We start from the raw sequence: 5,769 nt of genomic DNA on the forward strand, positions 1-5,769 counted from the left end.
TAGTGTAGAAAGAGATAAAAGAAAATATGAAGCAAATATGTTGAGCTGTACTACTCCAAAGTGATTTTAACCTACCTCCTCTTATTTGCCTTGAGAAATCTCCTATGTATTAGACATTATCATCAACATGGTTGATGAGAATGTTTTATGAAATGATATCAGAATAATTTTAACCAATTCAGAAATTTACAACTGGTTAGCAACAGAGGTGGAACTCGCATTTTCATCAAATTAGTGATCTTTCTACTCTAGAATGTTAGCTGACAAAATGTCACACGGACTTCCCTGGTGGCTCAGACAGTACAGCGTCTGTCTACAATGAGGGAGATCCAGGTTCGATCCCTGGGTTGGTAAGATCCCCTGGAGAAGGAAATGGCAATCCACTCCAGGACTATTGCCTGGAAAATCCCATGGACAGAGGAGCCTGGTAGGCTACAGTCCATGGGGTCGCAAAGAGTCGGACACGACTGAGCGACTTCACTTAAATGAATAAGTGGACAGCTCTCAGAGCGAGCAGAGGGGAATAATAGTTCCACCTAGATGATTAAAGAATTGTCTTTGGAAGAGTCATAATCTCATCTAAACTTGAAGGATGAGTTCAAGTTTGATAGAATAATCCAGGTAAAAGGCTTAGTTCAGTTCAGTTCAGTTCAGTTGCTCAGTCATGTCCAACTCTTTGAGACCCCATGAACTGCAGCACGCCAGGCCTCCCTGTCCATCACCAACTCCCGGAGTTCACTCAGACTCACGTCCATTGAGTCAGTGATGTCATCCAGCCATCTCATCCTCTGTCGTCCCCTTCTCCTCCTGCCCCCAATCCCCACCAAAGCATCAGAGTCTTTTCCAATGAGTCAACTCTTCACATGAGGTGGTCAAAGTACTGGAGTTTCAGCTTCAGCATCATTCCCTCCAGAGAAATCCCAGGGCTGATCTCCTTCAGAATGGACTGGTTGGATCTCCTTGCAGTCCAAGGGACTCTCAAGAGTCTTCTCCAACACCACAGTTCAAAAGCATCAATTCTTTGGCACTCAGCTTTCTTCACAGTCCAACTCTCACATCCTATGGCCACTGCTGAGTTTTCCAAATTTGCTGGCATATTGAGTGTAGCACTTTCACAGCATCATCTTTCAGGATTTGAAAGGCTTAGTAGGTTAAGGCAATGGTATGGGAACAAATATGGAGATGATACACATGAATATGTTGGAGGAAGTCCTATGCATTATAATGTAGTTTTGGCTGAAGAATAGGTAATGAGGTCAGGAGCAGTGGGTGATGTAGGGTCATTTCATGGAACCATGTGGTAGGGAAAGGGTTTGAAGGCTGGGAAAGATGATTCAATATTATTGTTTAAACAATCATAGAAGGATTTTAGGTAGAGGGTTGGTATAAATTGCCTCACAGAGATATCATTTCATTGGGTCTTATGGTAGAGGCAGAGACCTGGCATATCGCCCATGGTTTACAAGATTCGTAACAGGATTTGATTTTTTCTGGACTCTGACTATGGTCCCTTGAGTTGCCGTCATACCTAGGCCCCCACTAAGGAATGAAGGAAGAGCCAAGATAGAGTGTGGACTCTTCCAATCTCCACCTCTACCAGAGCAGAAAAGAAAACCTTTTATTCCAGATGAGGTGCCAGAAAGCAGAAGGTTGGGCAACTGAAAATCTACATAGGATAGCTAGGAGGCAGGACTGTATATGAACTGAGACTCCATGCCTTCCTTCCGCTTCCAATCATGTTCAGTTATACCCTTGATATTCCCTTATTAAACTCAAAAGTCAAAGATAGTAAGAATGTCAAGAAGATGACAACAGGGCATTAAACCAAACTCCTTCTGAGTTGGGACCCTGTGTTTCTGTAGAGCTAATATGCCCATGAAGCCAGTTCTGGTTGTAGGCCAGGTAATGTTTGATGGACACATGTGTGTGAAAAAGTCATCAAATCAAACTTCTGACAAATCAAACTTCCTCTTTCAGTATCCTATCATTTTGCCTTTTCATACTGTTCATGGGGTTCTCAAGGAAAGAATACTGAAGTGGTTTGCCATTCCCTTCTCCCATGGGTTTGGTACCATAGTTCAGTTGCCAGAACTTTCTCCAAACATGTATACATATGAGCACCTTCCATGGTTTAAATACTGTGAGGTAGGGAGCCGGTGAGAACATTGTGTGGCAATGTCGCATAATCCAAGAAAACTTTCAGAAATTCAAGTGGATTTATTTCTAAATTAGCTATGTTTCTTCCATTTGTATTGTTGGGCCAGTTAGAGCACATATTCCAAAGCATATGTTGAAAGACATTATGGAAATATATAAATAGATGCAAGAGTTTATGTTTTGAAGACTATTAATAACTCATTAAAGTCATAGATTATCCAAAACAAATAATTACATTGATGTTCAATTAGTTCAACAAATATTGGTTGACTGCAGTTAGCTGGACAAAGGGCTATGGGGAAATAGAAAGGTAAAGACTGTAAATATCCTGCAGACGTGGAATGTGTTTATCTTCTGCCTTTATTTGATGGAGATACAAAAAAGTTTATACATTCTGAAAAAATCTTTCAAAAATGACCAAAAAAAATGAACATTGGTATAGAAATCTGATATACTTGAATTTTTAAAAATATTTTTATAAATTTCTGATTTTTATAATTTCTTTATAATGTTTATAATTTCTGGTTTTTATAATCCCTCCTGGCACACGTAGTTTAAAAGTTTGCTTGATGTTGATTTTCCAGAGTGGGTATAGGACCTTGGGAACACTATGTAGTGTACTGTGATTCAGCTGAATATATTCGTATGTATGCGACATTAGTTTTCCATCAGCACTGAGTACCAGTCTAGAGGGAGAAGACACATTAGAAAGATAACAAAAACTTGGAAACCATGGTTGGAGAGTTGGAGCATCTTCAGTGTATTTCCTTGGGGTTAATCCTTGGGTACTTTGTGAATATCGCTAATTCTCCCCTCTTTTCCCTTCTCCACCCAGACCGTTCTTCTCTTCATACTGATTCAGTCCAGGGTCGCTGACAGTCCCTTTCAATTTGGACCAGACATAGTAATGAGAAAGCTAATCACAGCTCTGCCTGTTTAGCTAGTGGCTGTTGATAACACTTTTCTGAGAAAAATTGTTTTTTTTTAATAAAGTTTTCAGAGGAGATGTTAAACCACTTCAAAACAATTATCTTTGAGCCTGTAAATACAAAAATGATACAGTATAAGTTAATATTATTTTTTAATTCCTTATTCACAGTAGTGACTTTAATTGGCCATATTTAATTTCTTTTATATATGTTTGAACCAAAAATTTGGAAAATTTATGACACTGTATCATATGTAACGATAGTGTACTTTATTAGGATCATGTGTAGTATCTTGAGTATAGATGAATAGAATCAAAAATGCCTCGAATTTAATTATTTTCCCTAGTAAGGTAAATGATCAAATGTCAAAAGAAGCTAATAAACACAGTCCTCTGAGATCACAGAGTCATATAGATAACTGGATTGCATTTTCATACAAAAAGTTAATTATTTTAACATGGATAGCATAGTACCTCAACTTCTTCAAAATATTTTAGAAAAACTAGTTGCTGTCAGAAGTCTGCATTTTGAAAAATAAGGTAATAGTGAATATACATTCAAGGAAAGACAATAAACCACACTGCAGTAACTTATTTTTAACACCCAGAGACAGATGACAGATGGCTTTGATCTCATCTTGACATTAATAAAACTTTAAGGAAGTTAGCTCCTCCCAGCTAATAACGTGCCAAAGGTCACTGTCACACTCAGACACCTCACTATGCAGTCCCTCTTCTGTGCATGTTGATTTTTATCTAGGAATGATTTCATTGACTTTCCCACAGGCAAGTTACACCTTTCACTGTGTTGAGTGTTATTTTAGATGTCTCAAAGACTTCGGCTAAATTGTCTTTTTCTGTTTATCAGTGTAATGGTTTTTCTGGTGTGATATCATTCACCTTATCTTTTAATTTCTTAGAGCCATGGGGTACAGCTGTCTGTGATTGCGTCTGTCATGAATGCCTCAGACAGGAAAGATTGTCGTTTGGGACAAGTGCCACAAAGAAGCTTTAGTTCTGCCATCACTCTTATTTCACAGAAGTGAGGGCAAGGGCTTAACAGTTTCGGATGCCTTCTGAATCAGAAAATGTAAATGACCACCCTCAGCATCATATCAGTGAAAGGAAATATACAAGACTGAAAGGGGCTTACCTGGTGATTATGGACCTTCCAGAAATATACAGTGAAATAAAATATCAGTCCAAATGAACACTAAATCCTTGTGGGGATTGATTTAATATGAAAAAGAAACCACTTTGAATGTGATGCCCTCCCTTACACTGTAATTCTGTAATGGAAGACAGTGGGAGCATCACTTTGTTTTTATTTTTATTCTATAAACATATTGATTTTCCCTTTAAAACTTAAAAAAATAGTCTCACATCATTCTCCTTTAGAAAATTCTTCAGCAGCTTTTTACAACATTATTTTTTTTTCTATAAATACATATCCTAGTTTCAAAAATGTTGATATCTTAATCTTACTACATTTACATCTGTCAGTTTATATTAACTGTTATAGCTATATATGGGCTTCAATAATAGCTCAGTTGGTAAAGAATCTGCCTGCAATGCAAGAGACCCCAGTTTGATTCCTGAGTCCAGAAGATCCCCTGGAGAAGGGAAAGGCTACCCACTCCTGTATTCTTGAGCTTCCCTGGTTGCATAGTTGGTAAAGAATCTACCTGCAATGTGGAAGACCTGGGTTCGATCCCTGGGTTGGGAAGATCCCCTGGAGAAGGGAAAGGCTACACACTCCAGTGTTCTGGCTTAGGAATCCCATAGACTCTATAGTAATCTAGTAATACTATGTGCTGGGCTTCCCTGGTGGCTCAGAGGTTAAAGCGTCTGCCTGAAATGCAGGAGACCTGGGTTCAATCCCTGGGTTGGGAAGATTCCCTGGAGAAGGAAATGGCAACCCACTCCAGTATTCTTGCCTGGAGAATCCTATGGACGGAGGAGCTTGGTGGGCTACAGTCCATGGGGTCCCAAAGAGTCGGACACAACTGAGAGACTTCACTCACTCACTTAATACTGTGTGCTAAGTTGCTAAGAGGCCATGGAGTGCCGCACATCAGCCTTCCTTATCCTTCACCATCTCCATGAGCTTCCTCAAACTCATGCCCATTGACTTGCTGATGTCATGCAACCACCTTGTCCTCTGTTGTCGTCTTCTGCTCCTGCTCTTAATCATGTGCAACATCAGAGTCTTTTCTAATGAGTTGGCTCTTTGCAACAGGTGGCCAAATATTAGAGCTTCAGCATCAGTCTTTCCAATGAACATTTAGGGGTTGCTTACCTTTAAGATTGACTTGTTTGATCTCCTTCTAGTCAAAGGGACTCTCAAGAGTCTTCTCCAATACCACAGTTTAAAGGCATCAATTCTTCTGTGCTCAGCTTTATGTTCCAACTCATATATCCATACATGACTACTGGAAAAAAAACATAACTTTGACTAGAAGGACCTTTGTCAGCAAAGTGATGTCTCTGCTTTTTAATAATCTGTCTAGATTTGTCATAGCTTTTCTTCCAAGTAGCAAGCGTCATTTAATTTCATGGCTGCAATCACCATCTGCAGTGATTTTGGAACACAAGAAAATAAAACTCAACTGTCACTGTTTCCATTATTTGCCATGAAGTGATGGGACTGGATGCCATGATCTTTGTATTTTGAATGTTGAGTT

General features: G+C 39.2%; 1 non-coding gene across 1 annotated transcript; it reads left to right on the top strand.

Annotated features, from left to right (window-relative positions):
* The first annotated feature begins 4,906 nt into the window (after positions 1-4,906).
* On the top strand, positions 4,907-4,978 carry TRNAF-GAA. The gene has a single exon. It is a non-coding gene; the product is annotated as a tRNA-Phe (tRNA).
* The last annotated feature ends 791 nt before the right edge of the window (positions 4,979-5,769 follow it).

This window comes from Oryx dammah, unplaced genomic scaffold (genome assembly GCF_014754425.2).
Source record: "Oryx dammah isolate SB20612 unplaced genomic scaffold, SCBI_Odam_1.1 HiC_scaffold_17, whole genome shotgun sequence".
NCBI lineage: Eukaryota > Metazoa > Chordata > Mammalia > Artiodactyla > Bovidae > Oryx > Oryx dammah.